At 36.8% G+C, this 27,104-nt stretch overlaps 1 long non-coding RNA gene across 3 annotated transcripts in view; it reads left to right on the forward strand.

The window, feature by feature from the left end:
- Positions 1–27,104, forward strand: part of LOC110311057 (uncharacterized) — a 187,242-nt gene that overhangs the window by 12,545 nt on the left and 147,593 nt on the right. For 2 of the 3 annotated variants that reach the window (XR_015045551.1, XR_015045550.1), the window contains one exon: positions 4,112–4,228. This is a non-coding gene — a long non-coding RNA (uncharacterized LOC110311057). Of the gene's footprint in view, positions 1–4,111; positions 4,229–7,966; positions 10,678–27,104 lie in introns of those variants that run through there. The other variant, XR_003834997.1, reaches the window with a different exon arrangement.

Here is a 27,104-nt window from a genome sequence, read left to right on the forward strand (position 1 = left end):
ACGCGCGCACACACACACACACACACACACACACACACACACACACACACACACAGAGGTATGCACCCCAGACATTTCAGCCTCTACTCCTCTACTCTGTTAGCTTCCAGTTGTTGATATAGCAATGACCACAGAGTGTAATTAAAACAGTGTAAATTGATCCTACCCTGCTAGAGTTCAGACGTGCATTACTCTTATTGGACCAAATTAGGGATGATTAGATCTTGGTCTTTGACTCATTGCTTACATTCTATAGGTTTTTGTTCTAGTCTCATTTGGTTCCTGTGGCAAACCCTGTGACCAAAAGAAAATTATTTCCTTCATTTGACTTACACTTCCACAGCATAGTTCACCAGTGAAAAAAAGTCAACTCAGAAACTCAAGCAAGAATTTGAATCAGAAATTATGGAGTAATGTTTCTTGCTAACTTACTCAAAGACTCATGCTTAACTAGCTTTCTTATACAGGTCAAGACTATCTTACCAAGGAATGATGATGTCTGCAGTAGACTGCGCCTTTGTAGAGTAATTAATAGTCAAGACAATCTCCCACAGATATGCCAAAGGCCAATCTGACCTGGCCAACACTTAACTGAGACTCCCTTTTTAGGTAACACCAGGCTGTGTAAATTTCATAATTAAATTTTAATAGATCATCTTCCTTTTCAATACATTTACTTTCCCTTCGCTGGTTTTCGATTTTATAACTGAAAAATTATGGATTTCACTTGTCAATTCCTGACCTTCTTGCTAGGGATTATAGACTTCTTGAGAAACCCCTTATATATGTTTGTAGATTGATGTAACTTTCCTACTTTTCTCTCTCTTAGTCACAGAGTTTACACGTGCAACATGTCATATTTGGATACCTGATAACTTTAAAAATATATTAATTTAAAAAATATCTGTAGAGGACTAGGGAGATGGCTCAGTGGTTATGGGCACAAGCTGATCTTTCAGAAATCTAGGGTTCAATTTCTGGTACCCGCCTATCAGCTCACAACTGTAGCTTCAGTTCTAGGGTATCTCCAATGCCCTCTTCTGGCTACAACTTTCTTTATTGCAACTCTACTGAGATTTGAGTTTTTTATGAGCTTATGTGTATGAGTGTTGACTTGCATGTATATTTGTGCACCAGGTGTGTACCTGATGCCTTCATTAGCTACTTGCTCTTCTTCTTGTGTTGCTTACATTTGGAGTTCATAAAGACACTTTATTATCTGGTTTATTGCATATATTGCTTTTTGGTCTTATCATAGTAATTCTCTCTTCTATACAATAAATAATTCCTCTATACAATAATTCTGAGTTCAGAATAGGTAGTATAGCTCTTAATGTCTTCTGTGACTCTTATGAGAAGTTCATATAATTGTGACTTTCTGTTATTAATTTATAGCTTAATTTTTTCAATTCCAGTGACTACCCCATGTAATTTAAATCTGCCTTTATTTGAGACTAGCTCTATGGCCTGTGATATAGTTGATTTTTAGTAAATGCATATTTGCTGTTTAAAAACATCTCTGTTGCTCAGTGTACTGGGGTCTGTATTTTACAATGAACCTAAATTATCTACTTTTTGTTTCTTCTGTCTGTGATTGCTTTCCTTCTTGAAGAATATCTTTACTTTCACTTTTGTACACTTTTGATACCCCAATATCAGCCTCCCCTCCTTCCAGCACCCCTCACACAGTTCCTCCCTCAACCATCCTCCCTTTCTCCTTTGAGAATGGGGAACCCCCATTTATATCACCCCAACCTTACTCATCAAGTCACTGCAGGATTAGGTGTATCCTCTCCCCCTGAGGACAGACCTATTGGACCAGTTAGGGGAACAGATCCACAGGCAAGCAACAGATTCAGAGACAGCCACTGATTCATTCGTTGGAGGACCTTCATTAAGACCAAGCTGCACATCTACTACATATGTGCAAGGGGGCTTAGGTCAAGCCCATGGTTGCTCTTTGGTTGGTAGTCCAGGCTCTGGGAGCCCCTAATAGTCTATGTTAGTTGCCTCTGTTGGTCTTCCTGTGTAGTCCATATCCTCTTCAGGTTCCTCAATCCTCCCAATTCTTCTACAAGACTCTCTGATCTCTATCTAATGTTTGGCTGTGGGTCTCTGCATTTGTTTCAGTCCCCTGCTGCATAGAGCTTTTCAGAGAACAGTCATGTTAGGTTCCTGTCTGCAAGCATAAGAGACCATCATTCATACATAGTGTCAGGAACTGGTCCTTGTCCATGGGATGGGTATTAATTTGGCCCAGTCATTGATTGGCCATTTCCTTAGTCTCTTCTCCATCTTTGTCTCTTGCATAGCTTATAGACAGGACTTATATTGAGATGAAGGTTTTGTGGGAGTGTTGTTTATTGTCTTTATCCCTCCATTGGGAGTCCTTCCTGGCTAGAGGAGGTGGTTACTTCAGGTTCCAAATCCCCCACTGCTAGGGGTCCTAGCTACAGTCACCCTCATAGATGTGCTTATCACTTTTCTGTCCTGATCTCATGTCTCTGTCCTAGAGATGACTGCCCCCTGCACCCACCTCTGAGTTTTGTTCTTTCTCCATTGTTCTCCCTGAACCCCCACGCTGTTCTCCTTCTCATCTCCTCCCCCCACCCTGTTCCCTTCTTCCCTCTACCTCTAATTTTATTTCCTCTTTTGAGAAAGATTCAAGCTCCCTTTCTTGGCTCTTCCTTGTTATTTGGTTTCTTTGGGTTTTTGGATTAGAGTATGTTTATCCTGTACTTTCAGGCTGTTATCCACTTATAAGTGAATACATATAAGTGAAGATATATATGTGTGTCTTTTTGTGTCTGGATTACATTACTCAAGATGATATTTTCTAGTTCCAACTATTTCCCTGCAAAATTCATGATATCCTTGATTTTAATAGCTGAGTAGTCTTCATTGTATAAATGAACTATGTTTTCTTTATCATTCTTCAGTTGAGGGACATATGATTTGTTTCCATTTTTTGGTATTAGGAATAATGAGGCTATGAACACCATTTGTTGAAGAAGCTCTCCCCTTTCTATTGTATAGTTTTGGTATGCTCTCCCTTTTTTATTTTATAGGTTTGGTTTCTTTGTCGAAAATCAAGTGTCCATAGGTATGTGGGCTTAGTTTAGCATCTTCAATTCAATTTCATTGATCAACCTGTCTGGTTATATACCAGTATCATGCAGTTTTTATTACTCTTACTCTGTAGTACAGCATGAGGTCATGATACCTCCAGAAGTTCTTTTGTTGTTTGGGATGTTTTTAGCTATCCCAGATTTTTTATTTTCCATATGAATTTGAGAATTATTCTTTCAAAATCTGTAATGTAGTGTGTTAAAATTTTGATGGGAATTGCATCGAATCTGTAGATTGCTTTTGGTAAGGTGGCCATATTCACTATGTTAATCCTACTGATTCATGAGCATGGGAAGTTTTCTATATTCTGATATCTTCTTCAGTTTCTTTCTTCAGAGACTTGAAATTCTTGTTATATAGGTCCTCACTTCCTTCATTAAAGTTACACCAAGATACTTTATATTATTGCAGCTATTGTGAGGTATAGATATCATCTCCTTAACATTATTATTAGTCTATTTATGATTTGTATAAAATAAGATTAATGATTTCTTTGAGTTAAGTTTGTACCCAGTTAGTTTGTTGAAATGGTTTATCAGGTATAGGATTTCTTCGGTAGAGTTTTGGGGTCACTTATGTAAACTCTCATATCATCTTCAAATAATGATACTTTGATATCTTCTTTTCCAATTTGTATCCCTTTGATCTCCTTGCAATTGTCTGATTGTTCTAGCTATAATAGAACTTCAAGTACTATATTGAAAATATAGAAAAAATGAATAGCAAAAAACAAAAAAGAAAAAAAAAGAAATATAGGGAAACAGTGGATATCCTTGTCTTGTCCCTGATTTGAGTGAAATTGCTTTCAGTTTCTCTCTGTTTAATTTGATGTTGGCTCTTGGCTTGTTGTATATTGCCTTTATTTTGTTTACGTATGAATTTTGTATCCCTGAACTCTCCAAGAGTTAACATGAAGTGGTGTTGGATGTTGTCAAAGGCTTTTCAGCATTTAATGAGATGATCATGTGGTTTTTCCTTTCAGTTTGTTTATATGCTGGATTGCATTGAGGGATTTACATATATTGAACCACACCTGCATCCCTGGAATGAAGCCTAAATCATGGTGTATGATGCTTTGATGTATTCTTGGACTTGGTTTGTGAGTATTTTTACTAAGTATTTTTGCATCTGTCTCCATAAGAGAGATTGGTCTGAAACTCTCTTTCATTGTTGAGTATTTGTGTGGTTTAGGCATCACAGTGATTGTAGCCTCATAGAATGATTTTGGCAATGTTCTTTCTCTTTCTTTCTTTCTTTCTTTCTTTCTTTCTTTCTTTCTTTCTTTCTTTCTTTTTGGATATTTTCTTCATTTATATTTCAAATGCTATCCCAAAAGGCCCCTATACCCTCCCCGTCCCCCCAAGCCCCCCACCCCCTGCCCTGCTCCCCTAACTATTTTGTGGAATAGTTTGAGAAGTATTGGCATTAGCTCTTCTTTGAAAGTCTTGTAGAATTCTGCACTAAAACCATCTGGACCTAAGTTTTTTGTTGTCAGGAGACTTTTAATGACTGCTTCTATTTCTTTATGTTTTAGAGGACTATTTAGATAGTTTAATTCATCTTGATTTAACATTGGTAATTGGTATCTGTGAAGAAAATTATCCATTTTATTTGTATTTTCCAATTTTGTGGAGTACAAGCTTTTGAAGGAATACCCAATGATTCTTTGAATTTCATGGGTGTCTATTGTTATAACTCCCTTTTGATTTTTAAATTTGATACTTTGGATACTATCTCTCTGCCTTTTAGTTAGTTTAGCTAAGGATTTGTCTATTTTGTTGATTTTTCTCAAAGAATCATCTCTTTGTATTTGCTTTGTATTTTTCTCTTTGTTTCTTCTACTTGATTGATTAAAGTCCTAAGTTTGGTTATTTTTTACAGTCTATTCCTCTTGGATATGTCTGCTTCTTTTTTCCTAGAGCTTTCAAGTGTTCTTTAATTCTTTAGTATGAGAAATCTTCAATTTCTTTATGAAGGCCCTTAGTACTATGAACTTTCTTCTTAGCATGGCTTTCACTGTGTACCATGAGTTTGGGTATGTGGTGCCCTCATTTTCATTGAATTATAGAAAGACTTTAATTTTTTTCTTTGTTACTTCCATGACGCAAAGATTATTGAGTAGAGACTTGTTCAATTTCTATGAGCATGTATGCTTTCCAGTGTTTCTATTCTTGAAGTCCAGTATTTATCCACAGTGATCTGACAAGATGCAAGGGGTTATTTCAATCTTCTTACATCTGTTGAGGCTTGCTTTGTGCCCAATTATATGGTCAATTTTGGAGAAGGTTCTATGAAGTGGTGAGAAGAAAGTGTATTCTTTTGTGTTTGGGTGAAATTCCCTATAGATATCTGTTAGGTCCATTTGCATCATAACTTCTGTTAGTTACTATATTTCTGTTTAGTTTCTGCCTTGATGACCTGGCCATTGGTAAGAGTAGGGTGTTGAAGTCTTTCACTATTAATGTGTGAGGTTCAGTGTGTGATTTAAGCTTTAGTAATGTTTCTTTTACGAATGTGGGTGCCCTTGCATCTAGGGCATAGTTGTTTAGAATTGATACATCCTCTTGGTGGATTTTTTTTTTTTTTGATGATGATTATGAAGTGTCCTCCCCTGTCTTTTTTGACTAGTTTTGGTTGAATGTCTATTTTATTGTATATTCAAATGGCTCCTCCAGCTTGATTCTTAGGACCATTTGCTTGGTACAGGCCTTTACTCTGGGGTAATGTCTATTTTTGTTGCTGAGATGTATTTCTTGTATATAGAAGATTGGATTCTGTGTATGCATCCATTCTGTTATCCTGTGTTTTTTATTGGAGAATTGAGTCCACTGATGTTGAGAGACACTAATTACCAATGATTATTATTAATTCCTGTTATTTTGATATTGGTGGTAGTGTGTGTACGTGTATGTGTGTATGTGTATTTATGTGTATTTCTCTTCTTTTGGTTTTCATAGTGTGAAAAAATTTATTTCTTGTATTTACTTAAGTGCAGTTAGCCATTGGGTTGGGGTTACCTAGCTAGTATCTTCTATAGGGCTGGATTTGTGGAAAATTTCATTGAAATTAGTTTTATTATGAAATATCTTGATTTTTCCATCTATAGTGATTGAACATTTTGCTGGGTATATTAGTTTGAGCTGACATCTGTGGCCTCTTATGATCTACAATACCTTCTAACTTTTAGAGTCTCTGTTGAGAATTTGGGTGCAATTCTGATAGTTCTGCCTTTATATGTTACTTGGACTTTTTCCCTTGCAACTTTTAATATTCTTTTTTTGGTTGTTGTTCTATACATTTAGTGTTTTGATTATTATATGGCAGGAGGATTTTCTTATCTAATCTATTTGAGTAAAGTACATTTATATCACAGAATGAAATTCGGTTTAAGAAGTAAAACTAAATAAAAGCTCTGAGTTTTGGCAGAATTTGGAACTGAACTATTCCTATATTAAAACCAAAAACGAAAAAAAAAAAAAAACAAACCAAAAAACAAAAAACCAAACCATAACAAAAAAACTTGCATAAAATCTTGATTCAAGTTTTACTTTTATGTATAACATTGATGAGCTCTAATGACATTTCTGGCAAAATTTTTAAAGTTTTATATGTATTGACTTTTTTACGCCTTACAGCTTCATCAATACATTATAACTCATATCATGATCTTGGCAATATCTTATATGACATAATGTGTGAATGCAATCGTTCATCTAAAAATGTAACATGATGTTATTTTCAGCCCACCATACTGTTATGGCTATTGAGAATGGAATAAGTTGGCACAGAAAACGATGTGTCACTGTAGAACCTATGTGTTGTACCAAAAGAAATTAATGATGGTTGGAATAGTGAAACAAGAAATAAAGTCATAAGTTAAACAATATGAGAAAGAAAAGAACATGAAGATATTGAAATAAAAATGAGAATAATTCATGAAATACTGAGAAGGGTCACCAGAGTGGGATAAATAAATAAATAGTAAAATCTGAGAATAGCAGAATTGACTTGTACTTCTGATATATTTATGTAAGTTACTTTTGTCAGGGGTGTTCTCTTTGATATATTTTGTATGGTTTTATTATCCTATTTGTGAGGCTTGTAAGGATTAGAACAAGCTCTCACTTATTGCTTAATACCTTAATAGATAGATAAACTGTATATCAAATATAGACACAGGTGTGGGTTGTAGGATTTGTTTTTTTTTATTCTTATGATGCTTTAAGGTTTTTACAGTGTGCCATGAAGAGGATAAACCTTGAACAACCAAAATCCCAATGGAATATATATATTTACACACACACACACATATATATATATATATATATATATATATATATATATATATATATACATACATACACACACACACATATATATACATACATATATATATATACACATACACATCCCAATGGAATATATATATATAATATTATATAATAGCATGCTATAATATTTGTTACCCATGCATTTATTATCTATACTATCAACATCACTTCATAGACATAATCTGCATTAGCTTGTCTCTGAAATATCATTGAATGTTTGATGAGTGACAGTATGAAAAGAGAATGGATACATTTGTGAATTCAACAGAATAGGCTAGAAACAAACTGGAATCTAAGTCATACAGGCCTTAGGAGCTCATCTTTAACAAATAGTTTGGAGTAAAATGTCAGCAAAAAATAATTTTTTTATGTTCCGTCTGAGTGTATAATTTTATGATAGTAAATTTTGACCTAAATGGAACTCAAGTGAAAGCCTTAGGCCATGGGTGGAGTTGTGGGGAGGGTCAATCTATCTGAAGGAGTCCTTAAATGCTTTCTTTTGAAAGAAAACCCAGTGTTTCATTGCCTGGAAGGCAGCAAGTGATCTTCCAGCCAAAAAGTGGAAAGAAACAATCCAACACCCTCTTCAATGAAGTCTGCTCTGAACAATCCTACAACCAAAGTCTGTCCTTGTTATGACTGCCAGAAGCTGTGTTCATGCATTTCTGGAAGTAAATGTTGGCCATGAAGTCAGGGATGTTATTCACAGAGGAAATTATATCAGCCAAATTTAGGAAAGTTTAAAGCTCATGACATTTCCTGTTCTTTTAGGGAAAGCTTGTGTATGTTAGAATATTTTTAAGAATCAAGGATCACTTTTGTTTCAAAATAATGTTTGTTCTTTGCCTCTATTTAACTTCTGATGTTGCTGTTACTTATGTTTGAGGAAAGAGATATCAGATTGAAGTTGAGTAGGGGGCACAGATGTGGAAAAATATGCAATCAAAAAACACATCCCATCTTATGTTCTTAGTCTATTGTGGATGGACTGCTTGTGATGTGTGAAAGGGCAGAAAATCCAGGAAGCTGACTACTTGGGTGGGTGAAGGAAGAGAAAAGAAGAAAGAAGTCTGTTCAAATAGAATTGCATGTTCAATGTAAAAGCAGAGAATAAAACCCCTAAATTCCAAATACTACCAAGATTTAGTGCCATTATTTAATTTATTTGCAAAAATGTGATTGCTTTCTACAAGCATCTTGGGATGTTTAGATTTATATCTGTGTTATGTTGGTTCTGTAAAAAAGTAAAAATTCTAAGCCAAGAATATTTTCATGCTTCTAATAAAGGCAATGCAAAGTATTCAACATGAAGCCTAGTAGGCTAAAGATGCAAAGGAGAAAATTGATAACTCTCCCTACATTGCCTTCTTTTCACCTTCACACACTTTGGTCATAGAGCTTGAGAACTGTCATAGTCCAGAACTAATGTGAATTTTTTGTTCAGAGTAATAAGAGAAACATGACTTCCTTTGCTAAATATAACATGTGTAGATATGCCTCTGCTCATCTTCACGTATATGTAGTTGAAAGAATGACTAGAAAGTGGTAGGTCTGGTTATACAGCTTTGAGTCCTTGTTGAGTTGTAAACCTAAGATTATACTTTTAAGTATCACCTAGCATGTGGGTCAGCCACCAGTGATCTCAAAGGACCAAATAAATAAATAAACAAACAGCACAAGTGATTTATACTCCTGTCTTAAATTCCATCCTTATTTTTCTGAAGCAGATCCATTGATACTTATAAAAGTGATTGATTATAAGAAGAAATTTTGGAAAATCCTCACTTGATGGAGAGATGAATAAATAAAAATTAATAAAAAACGCTGATTCCGAACTACCAAACTAGCAGTATAATAGTCATGATTTATAAGAACCTTACAAGTAAGAACTTTTATTGCAGTTCTATACCTGATACAAGATTTCAAACAAGGTTTTAAATGTGTGTTCTCCTTAGTTCTTTCTTCACATCATTTTTTTTTTCAGATTTGCTGAAATGTTGCTCAGTTCTGAGGAGCAGGGTGCTTGATTCTCCTTGAAACAAAAGTTTCAGCTCTTTATGTTTCATAAATTTATTTTTAGATTGATGTTCATGTGGACATCAGCATGCAGAACAAAAATCGTTTAACATAAAAAAGAAAAGATCTTTTGGATACATCTGGGCTCATAATTGTCTCCCACCAAGAGCAGGAGGCTTTCTTCGTGTGTTTATGGATGTGTGCACTGTATGTACATGCGATTGTACAGACACAGCTATTGATGAGCTTACGTGTGCATGCATCTTTGAAGACTTAAGGCTTATATGTGTACTTATATCACTCTTCCATTTTAGTTTTACAGTGGCTCTCACTAAATCTAGAACTGAATGGCTAGCCAGCAAGACCCTAGGATTCATTGGCTTCCAACTTCCATGGTCCCAAGCATTAGGTTTCTGACATATGCTCCCATGCCTAGCTCTTACTTGGGAAACTCCTATGCTTATTCTTGCATAGTAAGCAGTTTTACCACTGGGCCATCTCCTCAGTCAAAGTAGTATACTATCTAAGTATTTTTGGTTTCTGTTTTAAAGAAATTCCTGCATATTTTATTTAGCCTAAAATTATTGAATGATTTTCAGTAAAGAAAATTTGGAGAGCATTGTAATGCAACTTATAGATAATGATTTCCCCCCATAAACTAACACTTCTTTTTGTTACAGTCCTATTATCTTTAGAAAGTAAAAGACTGATGTATTTTTTGTCATCCTTTATATTGGTTTTCCATTCTTTATTCTACTATGATGCTAAAATTAGATTCAAGGCATTGTAATTATGCCATAATTACCATGATCATATTTTTCTGTCATTGAAAATTAGCACCGAGTTTGATTTTTCTCCAAAACTACAACAGCTGCTCTCTTTCTGTAGCTCTATAGATTAATACCAGAGCAAGTAGGAATGTACAAGCCATCTTCCTATGCTGGCAAGGGGTGTGCCGAACCCACTGTTTCATTGAAGTTAATTGTTTCCCAAAATTATCATTTTTATTGGTAATTTTATTGCAGAGGACCTACATTTTCTCTAATTACACTGCAAGCTGTTGTGTTCTTACCATTCAGAAATGGAAAAAAAAAACACCCTGAAAACTTCTACTTACAAACAAGATGTAGAAATGAAACCAGAGGAAAAAGAAGTGACTTTTTGAGGTCACTCAGCAAACTAGAAAGACAAGATGTAAATACCTTTGTCCACAAATTCTTGCTCTTATATCAACTTGACTTAATTAAGCTGAAGTCTCATGAGTAAAGACTATAACATCAGTTCTGGTTGGTCACATTGCTGCTTTTGAGCAATAGAAGATGAAAAGAGATATGGTAAACATATCTCTTTGATATTTGTTAGAACTGAAGAGCATGGATTGTCATTTGAGTTGTGGAAGATAGGAGATGGATGCTGATGTAGACTCGGGAGTGCTACCACCCTCTTCTCTAGATGGTCTCTGGCTAAAATTAAGTGGAACAAGACTTTAGCTGTAGTCCACTCATGTAACAAATGGTCACAACATTTTTTATACATCCCCTGAAGATATAATACAGAAGACCGAATTCCTCCTCTAGCATGACTATGAGTGTCCATTCTAGAAGCATCCAGAGGTATGTCACTGTTGCTCTCAACGTTCAGTTTTATTTCAAACTAATTGTTTAAGAAAAGTGTTTTATTGGTTATTAATTATGTCCCGTGATCAATAAACAATGGAATGTGATTTTTTTAATCTCAAAAACAATCAATGTAGTAGGGTGAATAAGTATTTAAGCAGAGTTCAAGTAAAAAGGTGAACATAAGCAGTCATTTGTGACATTAATAGTTAGGGGGAAGGTGACATTCATAGTGATCCCTAAATAACTGGTTAGTTAAAGCCTGGAGAAATGGCCCTTGTAAGGGACAATATGTGAATTCCTGCACCCAACTTGGGCAGCTAAAATCTGCTTATAAATTCTTCTTCTGGCACCTCTGAGTATCCATACACAGGCCATGTACATATATACTCCACCCTACCACACATAAATGTGTAAAATTTTATGTGTACATGAGTATGCACCCAAAAATTATGTACATAAATAAAAATATGTAAAACAATGAACTGCTGAGCCTCAGTGATAACTCATGCTTATAATCCAAATACCTAAGGGGCTGGAGCAGGAAGGCTGTGAGCTTAGCTTCAACTTCCTTCCTCTTAAGGGGGAATTCTTTGAGGAATAAAAGAATGAAGTATTTCAGATAGATAAGTGCTTTGTGTACAAAGATCTGAAATTTACCATTTTGTGTAGGCACTAGATGTAAGGGAAGCAGTGGTAAAATTTTTTTTTTGGTTTAGAAAGATGTAGGGACAATAGAAAACCATGAAAAATAAACTAGAGATATTTCTTATTAGATATTTTCTTTATTTACATTTCAAATGCTATCCTGAAAGTTTCCTATACCCTCCCCTCGCGCCCTGCTCCCCTATCCACCCACTCCCACTTCTTGGCCCTGGCGTTCCCCTGTACTGGGGCTTATAAAGTTTGCAAGACCAAGGGGATTCTCTTCCCAATGATGGCCAACTAGGCCATCTTCTGCTGCATATGCAGCTGAGACATGAGCTCTGGGGGTACTGGTTAGTTCATATTGTTGTTCCACCTATAGGGTTGCAGACCCCTGCAGCTCCTTGGGTACTTTCTCTAGATCCTCCATTGGGGGCCCTGTGTTCCATCCTATAGATGATTGTGGGCATCCACTTCTGTATTTGCCAGGCACTGGCATAGCCTCACTCAAGACAGCTATATCAGGGTCCTTTCAGCAAAATCTTGCTGGCATGTGCAATAGTGTCTGGGTTTGGTGGCTGATTATGGGATGGCTCCCCAGGTGGGGTAGTCTCCTTTCATCTTAGCTCCAAACTTTGTCTCTGTAACTCCTTCCATGGGTGTTTTGTTCCCTATTCTAAGGAGGAATGAAGTATCCACACTTTGGTCTTTCTTCTTCTTGATTTTCTTGTGTTTTGCAAATTGTATCCAAATCCCAAGCCAAAATAAAGTCATTATAAAAATAGTACTAGCAAGACTACTAAAATGGCCTACAGATTAACTAAACACTTGATCTATGTGTATGGTACTTTTGTGTTGGAAAGCTCAGCCACTAACTATTACAAAGCAATTTTCCTTGTTATATATGGGATGTTGTGTGTGGATGGAAGCACACAAAAATACATGCATGTGTAAATGTGAGTGTATGTGCACTTGTATATGTAAAAGTATGTGTTACTTGTGTGTATGAAAAGTGATGGCAACAGAGGGGAAGAGAAAGAAAGAGTAATAGTTATTAACTCCTAAAAAATAGGTTAATGGGTTAACTTGTAAGAACCAAGGGGAACATGAACCTAACTTCTATAGGTTTCTTCAGAAGAGTTTGATGTCTCTTCTGAAAGGATGAAAGAGAAGAATGACCCATCTGGCTACAGGAAGTAGTCATGTCAGTCTTCACATCCCCAGCTACTAGGAGACTCTAGTGTGTTCACCCCTATAGACTCCTGGGAGCCTCCCTTGTCCAGGTATTCAGTTTGTCCTAGAGATGCCCACCCCACCAGTTTCCATTCTCTCTCATAGCCCCCCACCACTATCCTCAGAGCTTATCCCCACCCCAGTTCTACTCTTCAACCCCTCTCCTATCCAGTTCCCTCCCTTCATTCACTTTGACATCTATTTTGTTTCCCCTTCTGAGTGAGATTCAAACATCCTGCCTTAAGCTCTGCTTGTTATTTAGCTTCTTTGTGTCTGTGGATTGTAAAATTGTTATCCTGTACTTTATGGCTAATGTTCACTTATAAGAGTACATACCTTGGATATCTTTCTGTGTTTGGATTACCTCACTCTGGATAATATATTTTAGTTTCACCCATTTGTCTGCATATTTCAGGATATCTTTGGTTTTTTGATAGCTGAGAAATAGTCGGTTGTGTAAATAAATACACTATATATATTTTTTTTATCCATTTGAGGGACACCTAAGATGTTTCCAGTTTCTGACTTTTATGACTAAAGCTTCTATGACCATAATTGACGAAGTGTCCTTGCACCATAGTGGAACATCTTTTGGATATATGGCGAGGAATGGTAGTATAACTAGTCTTAGAGTAGAATTATTCTCAATGTTCTGAGAAACCACTAAATTGATTCCCAAAGTGGAAGAACAAATTTGTACTCCCATCAGCAATGAAGGAGTCTTCCAGTGGAGGGAGAACACCAAACTTCCCACAAAATATTTGACCCAAATTTGTCCTGCCTACAGATGTGCTGAAATAAAGATAGAGCAGTGATTGAGAAAATGACCATCCAATGGCTGCCCAACTTGAGACACAGAGCCCATGTGAGAAAGCCAAGCCCTGGTACTATTAATGACACTCTGCTATGAATGCAGACAGTAGCCTAGCATAACCGTCTTCTTAGAGGCATCATCCAGCAGCATGCATCCACAAAACAAATGCAGAGGTCCACAGCCAAACATAAGATGGATCTCAGAAAGAGTGCAGGGAAGGATTGAGGAAGCTGGAGGGGTCAAAGATGCCACATAGAATACTTACAGAATCAACTAACCTGGGCCCATGGGGGATCACAGAGATTACACCACCAAGCAAAGAGTATGCACGGGCTGGACCTAGGCAACCTATACATTTTTAGCAGATGTGCAGCTTGGTCTTCATGTGAGTTCCATAACAATTGAATCAGGGGATGTCTCTGCCTCTGTTGCCTGTCTTGGTATCCCCTTACTTTGACTGGGCTGCCTTGTCTGGATCAAGTAGGAGAGACTGTACTTAGTTCTGCTACTACTTGGTGTACCAGAGTGGCTTGGTACCCCCACTCTGACACATCAAGTGGGGCTACCTTCTTCTTCTCTGAGGGGCTTCTCCTCTGAGAAGAAGGGAAAGGTTTGTTAGGGTGGGATTGGGTAGAGAGGAGGCAAGGGGGCTGTGATTGGGATGTAAAGTGAATAAAAATTAAATTAATGAAAAAAAAGAAAGAAAAGGATGATGAATGGAGAGTTTTTTTTTCTTGGAAATCAATTTTTCTTACTACCCAACATAATCTCAAAATCTCTATCTAAAGATCAAGAAAACATTCTTCTGGTTTCAATCTAAATACATTAGAATATATACATATGTGTATGGAGTGTGTAAACCATGCAGGTGTATATGTATGTATATGTATATACATATATACTTGCATATTTATTGAAACCATGCTCACAAGTAAGTAATTGAGCCATTATATAACACGATAGCTATATGGGGAAAGTAGTATGAGAATGTACCATTCAACACATGATAATTCAGAAAATGTAACACTGCAAACTAAGGCAGCAGGTACATAAATGTTGAATATATTAGTATGTCTTAGATATACAGGGGCATTGATCTTAGGGGTTCTTTCTTTCTTTATGTGATTTTTTTTTTTTTTAGACTTTAGACCATCATTTTTCCTTCTAATCTCTGGAGTGGGGATACAGGCTGTATAATTAGAAGTGCTCCTTTCTCTCTACAGAAACTGATCACAAAAGATCAGATTGAAGGTCTCAAGAAAATAGAGACCCTGGAGCCTTAATAATAAATTAAGAGATTAGGAATATTGACATCCTCTAAAATGGAAACAGGTCATAGAAAGCGATATGGTGAAGGAAAGACTTTTGATTTGGGTCATTCAAATATTGGTAGGAGCATCTAGGAATCACAGAAGGCTTCTCATGTGTGAAAAGTGTGTGAAGAAGGCAGATGAAGAAACTCAGTTTTCTCTCTCTTCACAAGTTTTAGCTTCACAAATATCAGAGATATACATATTAAAAGTACAAAACTTCTATAACTTTTAAGTGATATGAGTTCGTTAGAAATAACTGTTAAAACCAACTTTAAAGTGATCTATACATCAATAACTTATATAACAAAAAAGATTGCTATAGTTCCCTTCTCCAAGTCACTGATAGTTCTTTTACCATTGACATCCAGATTGGAACACTGCCAGAATGAGATAGGCCATTCTGGCTTTCTTTTATCCCCATAAAGGAAGCAGAAATGATGCTTATGAGATGAAGAATAGTGGGCTTCATCATGAATTAATGATAGATGATTTCAAAATAAATCTGTGAAAGTCATTTCCTGGCAGATGGAGATGAAAGAATAACACATGAAATGGTTCTTACATCTGAGATGCCCTACAGTATGTCCTTACTCAGTGGAAGAAACTGAGCCTCTAAGGGGTCATATAATACTTGCACCTCAAGTGCTGGTAAGAGAAAATAACCTAAAGTCCCGACTGTAGCCACATGACTTCAAAACATTTTCTCAAAGACCATAACATGCTAAGTTATTGTTAATAATTATCAAGTGTGGCAAGTTTACTATATCTCTATTTATATATTATATATTTGTTCCACAAAGAACCAATTTAGTGGATACTGTTGTATTAGTTTTATAGATAAAGAAAGATAAAAGTGCTAATAAAATTAGTCTCGGTAAAATAAAAATACAATTAAAGTCCAAGTATGTCTAAATCAGATCATTTGTCCTTTCTATTCAATAGGACCTACTATTAGATCTGAAAAATTTAGGTAATAAAATGGAGGTTTCATGAAGGTAAAGAGTCATTCTGTGCTGCTTCTGGTTAATGTAGAGGTTATGTTATCATGACTTCTTATGCTTATTGTAACGATCGGTCTTGTTTACTGGATTGCTTTTCGAAGTGAATGCTGAGCTTATGCTGAAGGTAATGGGCTAGCTCTGAGGTACATGTTGAGGATGGAAGTCGGTCAGGGAACAAGAGCAGAGCAGAGTATCACACATTCACTGTGGCTCTGTCACAGAATTTCCCCCATGTTTCTGGAAGAGACATTTGACGTGTCTTTTTATGGAAAATCACAGGACAAATGGCCACTTTAGCTGGCTTTACGATAAACATTCTCATTTGCAGCAGTGGACAGCTTGGTCTCCTTCCTGTGTTAATCATCTAGTAGCCTTGCTTTTCCAATGACAGCCAAGGGTGTCAGTCATCAAATAGTAATGTCAGAACTTTTCTGTTTTCTGTAGTGGTAGAGAAAATGTCAGAAAATTAAATCATTTCTTTTCTTTTTTTTTTCTTTTTTTCTTTTTTTGCCTTCCACTTTCATTTTATTAGATATTTTCTTTATTTACATTTCAAATGCTATCCTGAAAGTTCCCTATACCCTCCCCCTGCCCTGCTCTCCTACCCACACACTCCCACTTCTTGGCCCTGGCATTCCCCTGTACTGGGGCATATAAAGTTTTCAAGACCAAGGGGCCTCTCTTCCCAATGATGGCCGACTAGGCTATCTTCTGCTACATATTCTATGAAAAACAGCTTGGTATCAGGGACTACCCGTAACATCTAGCAGAAGTTGGCACATCTTATTCTGTTTTTGTATACAGTGTCTATATGCAGGGACTACTTAAAACATGATTTGTTTTATGTTGCTTGATAAAATGCATGAAAGAAATTTGATTCTGAGCTAGTTAAATGTAAAGAAAACAATAGGACCCACATAGATAGCTGTCTGGTAGTTGTAATTCTTAGCAAGAAGAAGGAAATGGGTGAGGGAGAAAGGAACTTACAGAAACAGAAGGAGAACAAACTCAGTGGTGTATCACCAAACCAGACACTTCTTTTTTAAAATTATATGTTTTTTATTTACATTTTAAATGTTATCCCCTTTCCTAGTTTCCCCTCAGAAAAATCCCCTATCCCCTCCCTGCTCCCCCTGCTCCCCAACCCACCCACTCCCATTCCTGGTCCTGACATTCCCATATACTGGGTAGAGCCTTCACAGAACCAAGGACCTCTCCTCCCATTGATGACCAACTAGGCCATCCTCTGCTACATATGCACCTGGAGCCATGAGTCCCACCATGTGTTTTCTTTGATTGGTGGTATAGTTCCAAGGAGCTCTGGGGGTACTGGTAAGTTCATATTGATGTTCCTCCTATGGGGCTTCAGTCCCCTTCAGCTCCCTGGGTATTTCTCTGGCTCCTTCATTGGGGACCTTGTGCATCGTCCAATGGATGACTGTGAGCATCCACTACTGTATTTGCCAGGCACTGGCAGAGCCTTGCAGGAGACAGCTATATTAGGCTCCTATCAGCAGGCTCTTGCTGGCATCTGCCTAGCAGCCACTGCTTTGTAACAAATATAACTGACTTCAAAGAGTCTATTGAATAATGCTGTGTTTTAGAACCATTTGTACATATAAGAAGGGAAAATAAAATTCACATTACTTGTGGCATAGTCCAGTCTCTTGTGTGTTATTGGCCAAAAGCTACTTGTTCAGGTATGAGAGCTGTTTTTCTTTTTCCTTTTTTTCTTTTTTCTCTTTTAGTTTTTATTGAGTCTTTGTGAATTTTGCAACATCCATCCCAAACTACTCATCTCTCTGTCCCTCTAAAGCCACCCTCCTCCTTTGCAACCTCTCTACATAATAATAATAATAATAATAATAATAATAATAATAATAATAATAACTCCAATAATAACAATAATAAACAAACAAAAAAAACACATTGCTATAGAATCTGTGGTATGTCAAATAGTAAACCCTTTTGCCCAAATAGCTTTACTTGCAAATGTTCATTACAGTGAGTCATTGTTCTGATTCAAAGCCTCTGGTTTCAGAAACTCTATCATTACTGGATCTTCATGTGAATTCCTCTCAAATATCCTGTTGTTTACCTGTGCCATGGAGATCCTGTAGCTTTGGTTCTGTAGTACTGGCCCCTTCATGAGCTCTAGCAGTTCACAGATGGGTAAATGCTAGGGTTAGGCCAACTGAAGTGCTGAACTTAGACCTGGGTGGTGGCACCCTGCCAGCTCTCCCACTTTGCTCAAGTGAAGGACAGGGCCAGCTCTTCTGCTTGTGGCAACTGGCAAGGGGTGGGATTGGCTCTCCAGTGCTCATGCCATCTAGGTCAGATTTCCCACACTCACACCACCAAGGCCAGCTCTCCAGCTCTGTCCCAGCTAGAGGTCAAGCCAGCTCTCCCACTTTCATGCCCTCAAAACTGGCTCTCCTATACCCAAGCCACTAGGTCCCACTCTACTACACTCTCCAGGTAAGGTGCCAAGAGACATATTTCTTAATTGTTTCTATCAGGATCCTTGAGGCTTGGGTTTAGGTACCAAAGCCACCTTTTATAAGTCAGAGCACTACCTAGAGTCACTTATGCATTAACTACAGTTTGATCTCATACCTTGTTGGGTCCTTGCCAGTCAGAAAGCAAGATCAGTAGCCTCCGTTGTTGCTAAGGTATGAAGAAAGGTTAAAAAAAAAGCAATAGCACATGACTTAGGGCAGTGTATAATTAAAATTCAATATGCTACAGGAAATGTCCTTTCTGTTACCAAAGGCCATAACATTTCTTAGACACAGTAACTCAAATTCTTATGTTGATCTTACTTCCTTTCATTGTCATAGAGTATAGATAATTGACCTGATTTTTGTTTTTGTAGCTGTTGCTATTGTGTGTTAACCCTGTTTCTTTGCTTACACTTTTCTCAATGGCATGCCTTTAAGTCAGGAATTGCTAGTAGGCATCTTGACCAACACTGGAGTAGACTACAAATGACCCTGGAATGCTATGTAAGAAATATTTTAGAGTTAGAGTTAGGTGTAATGAAATCCTCTAGTTATTGATTTAGGTTTTCATCCTTTCTCATAGGACAATAGCAATGGCACACACACACACACACACACACACACAAATACCCCCACACACACACACACACACAAAATAGGAAGTTTCTTTAGATTTCCTATCAAAGCCTCATAATATTTATCTCTGATAGTTTGCAGCCAGCCAGTTAGAGGTGAAAACTCTTCACAAGATTAAATATTAGGAAGTGAAAACATTAACATGATTTAAAAAGTTATGATTCTTGTTCCATAGTCTTTACAGCTTTTCCAGTAGTGAATAGAAGTGCCAGAGGTTTTTATGGTGTTCTATTGGGAGAGAACTTACTATTGACAGCCGTTCTATACAATAATGTCATTATTCACTTTTTAATGAAATCTTCAGTAAAAATGTTAAAGCATTTTTTCCTAAGGAAATTCTCATGTCAACCATAAAAATACAGTCAAATTAAGCACTAATAGTCTCTTATCTCAACTGGTTAATTTGTAGTATGAAGAGATCTATTTAAAGTTATACTTCAGGGTCAAAGATTTGAGGTATGTCCTCACAGTCCTTGGTTAAAGCAGTTTGGAAAATAATGACATAGACTATGGTATATAGTTTTAAAATTAGTGGCAGTCAATGTAGATAGATTCTCAATGAATTTTGAAGCTAGAGAAAATATAATTTATTATTTGATCAAAAGTATATTAAAATAGAAACATTAAAATTTTTGCCTAGGCAATTAAATAACTGAATAAAATTTAAGAAACTAGAGGAATATGATGCCAACTAGAAATACTTAATGGTTAGGTTTTTTTCTATAAAATACTATATTCTAGTAGCAAAGTGTGATTGTGTGTGTGTGTGCATGTGCCTGTGTGTGTGTTTTTGTTGGGATGTAAGGAATCAGGTTCAGACAACTACTAAAAGTAATCTTGAAGGAATTCAAGCTTACTGTCCTTGAATAAGTTTCTTACCTGTATGTAGTATAAAAATATTATTTTTTGCACCAGGCTTTTACAGAAAAATTCTCACACAGAAAATGAATGACTTAATGACTCCCAAAATGCTTACAGAGACCTGAAATAAGATCTTGAAAGTCTGAAATGACAGTGGTATGGAGAGAAAGGTTTAAAAGAGAACTGTTTAAGGTGTTCAATGCCCAGAGACACTATTGCTATTTCAACAATACTATTGCTTCATTGTTGACTCATTACTTTCCATAAAAATATAAATTCTAATATTGCAATTTCATCTCTTTAGAATTTCATGTCATATCTTTTAGGTAAAGCAAGACTTTATGGAAGAAAGACTTCAGTGTTGAAAATAACATGTATACCATTTAATCATACATTTTTGAAAAATGGAATAGATATGTTAGGAACACACTCAAACACACACACACACACACACACACACGCCATAAAAATAAAGAATCAATAGGAAACTGACCCAGAACTAGATAATGGTAATTTCTGTAGAAAGAGATATTAAAATACTATCAAGGTTACCACCCTGAGGCTATTCACAAAGGTGCTGTGTCCTTTTGAAAGTAAAGAAATTAATTCCTCAGCAGTTATGCTAAAGTTAAAAATTTTACATTGAATGCACTGATTATGCACAAGTAAATAATGCATTGGCAAAGAGAGTTAAGCTAAAGGCAACAGACCGAAAAAGTAGATAAAAACTGAACAAAATGTAAGTATATAAGCAAAATTGTTAAAAGTGGTGGCAGTTATATGGGAGAGATAAGAAATGTATGCAGTTCAAGTTTTAGAGAAAAGCAAATAGATGCGATGGATTGAGAAGATAATCAAGTAAGTTATGAACATTTTCCTGAATTCAAACATGTGCATCCTCTTTAAATTTTTGTTTATTGTTTGTTTATGTTTTGTGCAGGGTCCTACTCTGTAGTTCAAGCTGGAATCACATGTTTTAGGTAGAATAAGGCTGAACTCAAACTCTTATGAAATGTTATCACCTTAACTTAGCTTGCTGAGGTCTAGGGCCAACACCATCATAACTAGCAAAGATTTACTGATTAACACTACGTACACATACATCCAAAACTGTCAAATAATCAGAAAAGGGTTACTGAGGTATCAGAATGTGAGTTTCTGTTCACAAGTGGATATTGATCCTATTTCTGTACTCAGTTCATGACACCCAAAATGAGAAATGCAAATTTCTAATAAGAAAAGAAAGATAATGATGTCTCATCATTTTTTCTGGAAAAGATGTTAAAATATGCATGCAAAATATACAAAGAATAGCTATCGTCAAGTTAACGGAGAGGGAAGCACAGACGGTTGAACTCTGAATAGAAGTAACCTTCCCCTCAGTGTGGTTGCAACTACGGCTTTTTCAGGTCCTGCAGGGACCTAACTCTCATGGCCTTTCACAAGTGTAACTGTACAGTGAGAGAGCAGGACTTTGTGTCCCCAAGTGAGACAGTTGTCAGGTACATCCCTGTAGTGAAGAAGGAGTTTCCATCTGAACAGTCATTCTCCAGAAACTGGGGATAAGACGTAATGACATGAGAGAAAGGATCCAGACAGAACATTCAGAGTGTTTTCTAATAGGTAGACACACAGTGACAGAGTTGGTCAGGACATTTTTCCCAGCTTAGGTTGAATTCACAAATCAGAAATTCGGGGAAGTTGACATCAGTTGACAGACATTATTATGGCGAGACAGTGTCATGATTTTCTCTCTTATGCATCCGAGATTCTGCTGCTCTACTTTCTGGCAATGGTAAACACTGTGTTCTGGGAACATAATTTCACCAGTGATAATTGCTTTAGGGAGCTGGAGATTTGCTTGCTTTCCAAATTTTCTGTGTGTGGGCCAGAGGACATCTGTGTGTATGGGGAAGGGGGTTACCTACCATATTTCCTTAGTAAAAATGTGTACATTATATTAACTATTTAGGTTGTTTGCAAATTAGTCCAGGAGCTTCTACTTCCACAAAATGGTATAAACATATATTTCTTAATACTTGTGCTTGAGGCAGCCAAAATCTTTTAGATTATATACAAAGCACGTGCGGGAAGGCTGAAATGAAAAGGTGTATCTGCTAACAGCATTGCATTGTGAGGAATGACAAAGAATCCACCACAGAGAAAACGACAATGGATATAGGTCCCTTGGACAGAGAATCTCATCAAAAGTCTCTCTCCAAAGGATGGGGGGAAACAACAGGCTCACCCAGACCCTAAACATTTGTTTAATAATGATTCTCTCCAAGCCAAGTACATCAGGGACCCTTGCCTTAGTTCGAAATCACGCCTTCAAAAGCCTAGTTACGAAATAGAGCAAACAAATACTGAACACTGTTTCATGAGAATGTAGCAAATTTTCCAAGGACATGACTGGGTGTTGTCAAAGAGGGTCTGTCAGAGAGCATTCATTCCCCTTCAAGTGTAACGCAGTCTCCTTCCTTTGTGCTGCCAGTGGAGGATCTTCTGGCATCCAATACTTATACCTCAGCAGCTCCCAACAGAGGTCAGATGGGAAAGCCAAACTTCTTCCGAAAGTAACGTAGCAGTGTTCCTCTATCTCCTGCCAGAAACCTCGAATAAAATAAGAGTGAAATAAGAGTTCTGTCATCATACCAGCAAACAACAACCAAACAAAAGCTAGGAAGATCTAAAGTAGTACAGTGCAGCAAGTGCACGCTTGCCCAGAGGAAACAGTATGTAAGAACATCCAAGAAAGATTTAAAACAGCCACAGGAAAAACAAGTAAATAAATAAATAAAGTTTCAGAAGAGGTTACAAACATACTTGGCAAAAATGAAAAGACTGGAACTCTGCACAAAGCATTAGAAAGATTCAGCTAGGAAACAAGAGACACTAATAGGAAACAAATTAAAAGGTCCCTACTTAAAAATATAATAACTGGGCTTAAAAGCTCAGTAGGTGAGCCTAGAAGGAAGATGAAAGGGAATGAAAAAAAAAGCTGGAAGAATGAACAAATGCGCTTAGTTGTCTGATCAGAGACAAATATATATGTAAATAACTAATATGGAAATTGTCAAGGATCTGAGAGAAATTTACAAAAGAGAGAACCATCGTATTATGTGGCTGATAAAATGAAGAAGACTAGGGCTTCTTGGATCATATAAATAATGGTTGGCAACATTTTAGATATGTCAACAAATACACAATAAGGAGTTTCAGGATACTGAGCGAACCTTACACAAGATCAGCCCACTAACTACATGTCAAATTCATAAAATGATGAGATTAAATACAAAGGAAAACCTCCCAGTGTCCGGAGAGAAACAAGAGGGAAACAGTTACTTAGTTGGCAACAGTTTCTGGTGAGAAGCCATCCATCACTTGAGGAAATGGCACAGAATTTTCTGGTCCAAGGAAATAACTGATCTAAGGAAATTCATCTAAAAAAACCCGTCAAACTGCAAAAGCTGGAGATGCTGCAGGGAAACTGGATTGTTTGTGTATCACTCACATACAGTAGGAACATACATGTGGAACACAAACACATGTGATACTATAAACAGATGGGTACCACCAAACGCAAGAAGCTTTGTATCTCTTCTTTTAAAAGCCTAAACATCCGTGTCCTATATCGCCTGGGTATGTTATTGCTTAGCATTTCGTTTTTTTTTTAATTAGGTATTTTCTTCATTTACATTTCCAATGCTATCCCAAAAGTCCCCCCATACCCTCCCTCCTCCACTCCCCTCCCCCCCCACTCCCATTTATTGGCCTTAGCATTTCTGTTGGATGTATGAGTACAACTATACATGAATACTGATACTTTATGGATTACCATCTGAATCTTCAAATATTCAAGATATCCTTCAATGTAGAGATTATTAAACAAACTAGAATACATCCAAAATCTAAATATTTCTGTACAATAAACAATCAACTCCCTATCACAGAAACAGTAGTATATACACATGCTTGTAGGCACTAACATATACATACACACACACATATGCAAAAATACATACACACTCAGACACACATATGGTCATTTTTAAATTTAACCTTACAGATATGTTCCTTGTATATTATGCTTTCCAGTTTTGTGATTTATGCCCCCCCCAGCTTTCTCTTCTTCTCTCTCTCCCTCTCCTCCTCTCCTTCCTCTGCCCCCATCTCTCTTGTGTGTGTGTGTGTGTGTGTCTGTGATTGTGTCTGCATGTGCTTTATGCTTGGCTCTGTTTCTTTTCTATTTATTTGTTGGTATTGCTGTATTCAAGTTTGTTTTTACTTTAGTTTCTTATCCTTTTAACAACTTTTAGATGCATGTTTCTTTTCTGTTTGTTTTCTAATGAGATAGAAGAAGAAAGGGTGTGGATTTGGGTAGAGTGCACAAAGGGGAGGATCTTGCAGGAGCTTGGGGAAGGAAACCATATCCAAACTCTGTTGCATAAAAATCTATGTTCAGTAAGAAATAAAGTCTATCATCCTGAAAGGGAAGAATGTTGGTAACAGAAAGAACAAGTGTGAAAATATGTTCTGAGCTTTGGAAAGAGCATACTTCTTCTTATGTTCCTTCCTAAGTGATAGAAGCATACCCTTGTTCCTTGTTCTCTGTGTTCCTGGCAGCATCCTGTGTAGAAGGATAGCTCCAGGCTGTAGCAGGGGTCTTGACAGATGAATTTCCTAACAGTGGTATCATACATTAGACATCTATTAGTCTTTGTTCTATATTTAGGCCTTGTTTAGTAATTAGGGAGTTTTTAATAACCTCATTTGCAATACATTTCCTATATGTTGGGTTTGGTTTTGGTTTTGGTTTTTTGGTTTTTTTGGTTTTTGTTTTCGAAACCTGGCTGTCCTGGAACTCACTTTGTAGACCAGGCTGGCCTCGAACTCAGAAATCCGCCTGCCTCTGCCTCCCAAGTGCTGGGATTAAAGGCATGTGCCACCACGCCCAGCTTTTTTTAAAATTGGGTATTTATTTCATTTGCATTTCCAGTGCTATCCCAAAAGTCCCCCACACGCTCCCCCACCCACTCCCCCACCCACCCACTCCCACTTCTTGGCCCTGGCGTTGCCCTGTACTGAGGCATATAAAGTTTGCACGTCCAATGGGCTTCTCTTTCCACTGATGACTGATTCATATGCAGCTAGAGAGACACAAGCTCTGGGGGGCGGGGTACTGGTTAGTTCATATTGTTGTTCAACCTATAGGATTGCAGATCCCATTAGCTCCTTGGGTACTTTCTCTAGCTCCTCCATTGGGGGCCCTGTGATCCATCCAATAGCTGACTGTGAGCATCAACTTCTGTGTTTGCTAGGCCCCGGCCCAGCTTTTACTGCCCTCAAAATACAGATAATGAAGAATACTTGGGTTCCCAGCAAATAACAGACTTCAAAACTTATATTAATTTCTACAGTTACCATAATAATATATTAAATTGGTGGGTGATGCCAATAGAAACAAACCTTTCTCATGTTTCTGGAGAGTGAAAATCCAAAATTAAGTCATCGGCAGGTTTGACTCCCTCTGAGGCCCCTCTCTGTGCTGTGAAGGTTGATATCTTCATGTAATAACCTCACATGTTCTTTTTGCTGCATAATTCCATTCCTTACGGGATATCCCTTCCTCTCATAGAACATCACTAATACTGGATTATTACTCTAATTCTAACACATCATTAAACTTCAATTACCTTGATAAAGACATTGGGAGCAGGTTAGGCCTTCCATGTGTGAACTTGGGGCAATAATCCAATCTATAACATATTTCAGAGGATGAAATGTTCAATCAAATGTGGGTTTTTTTAAACACATAATCATATATGAGGTGTTAAAAGAAGGGAAACTTAAGTAAACAACAAAAGGTGGAGCAATATGAAGCATAAAAATTACACAGAAGCTGACATTGGGAAAATAAGTTTATAGTATTAGTGATGCTTAGTAATTGAATATGGACTTAAAATTTGCGGTTATGATGAAACAAAGTAACAAAGATAACAGAGGGTATACTTAGTAAAATATGAAGGCAAAACTTCTATAAAAAATAATAGAATTAAGAACTAGCAGTGGAGTCTTAAAATACACATAGCAAAAGTTCTCAGATATGCACGTAAAAATTGACCATGAATAATCATGCTAGAGTCCTGCTTCATTTGTCACACGGATTAACATTGGAAGCTATCCAAATATGAATACAATTACAGAAAAACTCATGTTGTTAAAGCATGTTTAACCTACCATGTCCATGGTAGAAGAAACTACCAAAGTATTTCTGAAGAATGACAAAGGATCAGGAGGGGTGGGGCCACTATTCTGATGAACAGTAGGTCTTAGTATGTGAGAGACAGATAAATATAGACCTGCCAAGAAATAGTACTGAGACATGTTGTCACCTGTCTGGAAAAAGTAGTCTAGTTAGATTTATATCCTATATAATATCCTCAAATAAATAGCATCTCTATTATAGCTCTGCATGTAAATATTTATAACCTATGGAAGAAAATATAATGGATGTATTTATGAAGTCAGATTAGGTGAACATAGTGATCTACACATTTAACACTGACACTCAGAAAACTAGGTCAGGAGACCCAACCTTTCAGGTGAGACTGGGTAATGCAGTAAGATACCATTTCAAAAATATGTAAGAATGATAAACAAGATTAGACTTGTAATTTCTTTTAGCAAACTAAGCAAATGGTTAAAATATGTTTAGAGTAAAACTCAAAAATAAACGATAAAAAATGTTAGTCTTAGGAAAACACATGGAAGTACTGAGAAGAAGATGGATCAGTATCTAGAATGCGTAAGACACAGAATGCCTACATGCCAATTAAATTTTAATTACTTTCAAAGAAAGAAATAGCAAAACATTTAAAAGGGAAATCTTGAGATGGAGGTGTAGAGCTCACTCCTCACCAAAGAAGATGCTGCTGCTGATTATTCTTCTTCCTCCTCCTCTTCCTCCTCTTCCTCCTCCTCCTCCTCCTCCTCCTCCTCCATCAT

The sequence above is a fragment of the Mus caroli genome, unplaced genomic scaffold (assembly GCF_978045245.1).
Source record: "Mus caroli unplaced genomic scaffold, Mus_caroli_1 scaffold_16, whole genome shotgun sequence".
Lineage (NCBI taxonomy): Eukaryota > Metazoa > Chordata > Mammalia > Rodentia > Muridae > Mus > Mus caroli.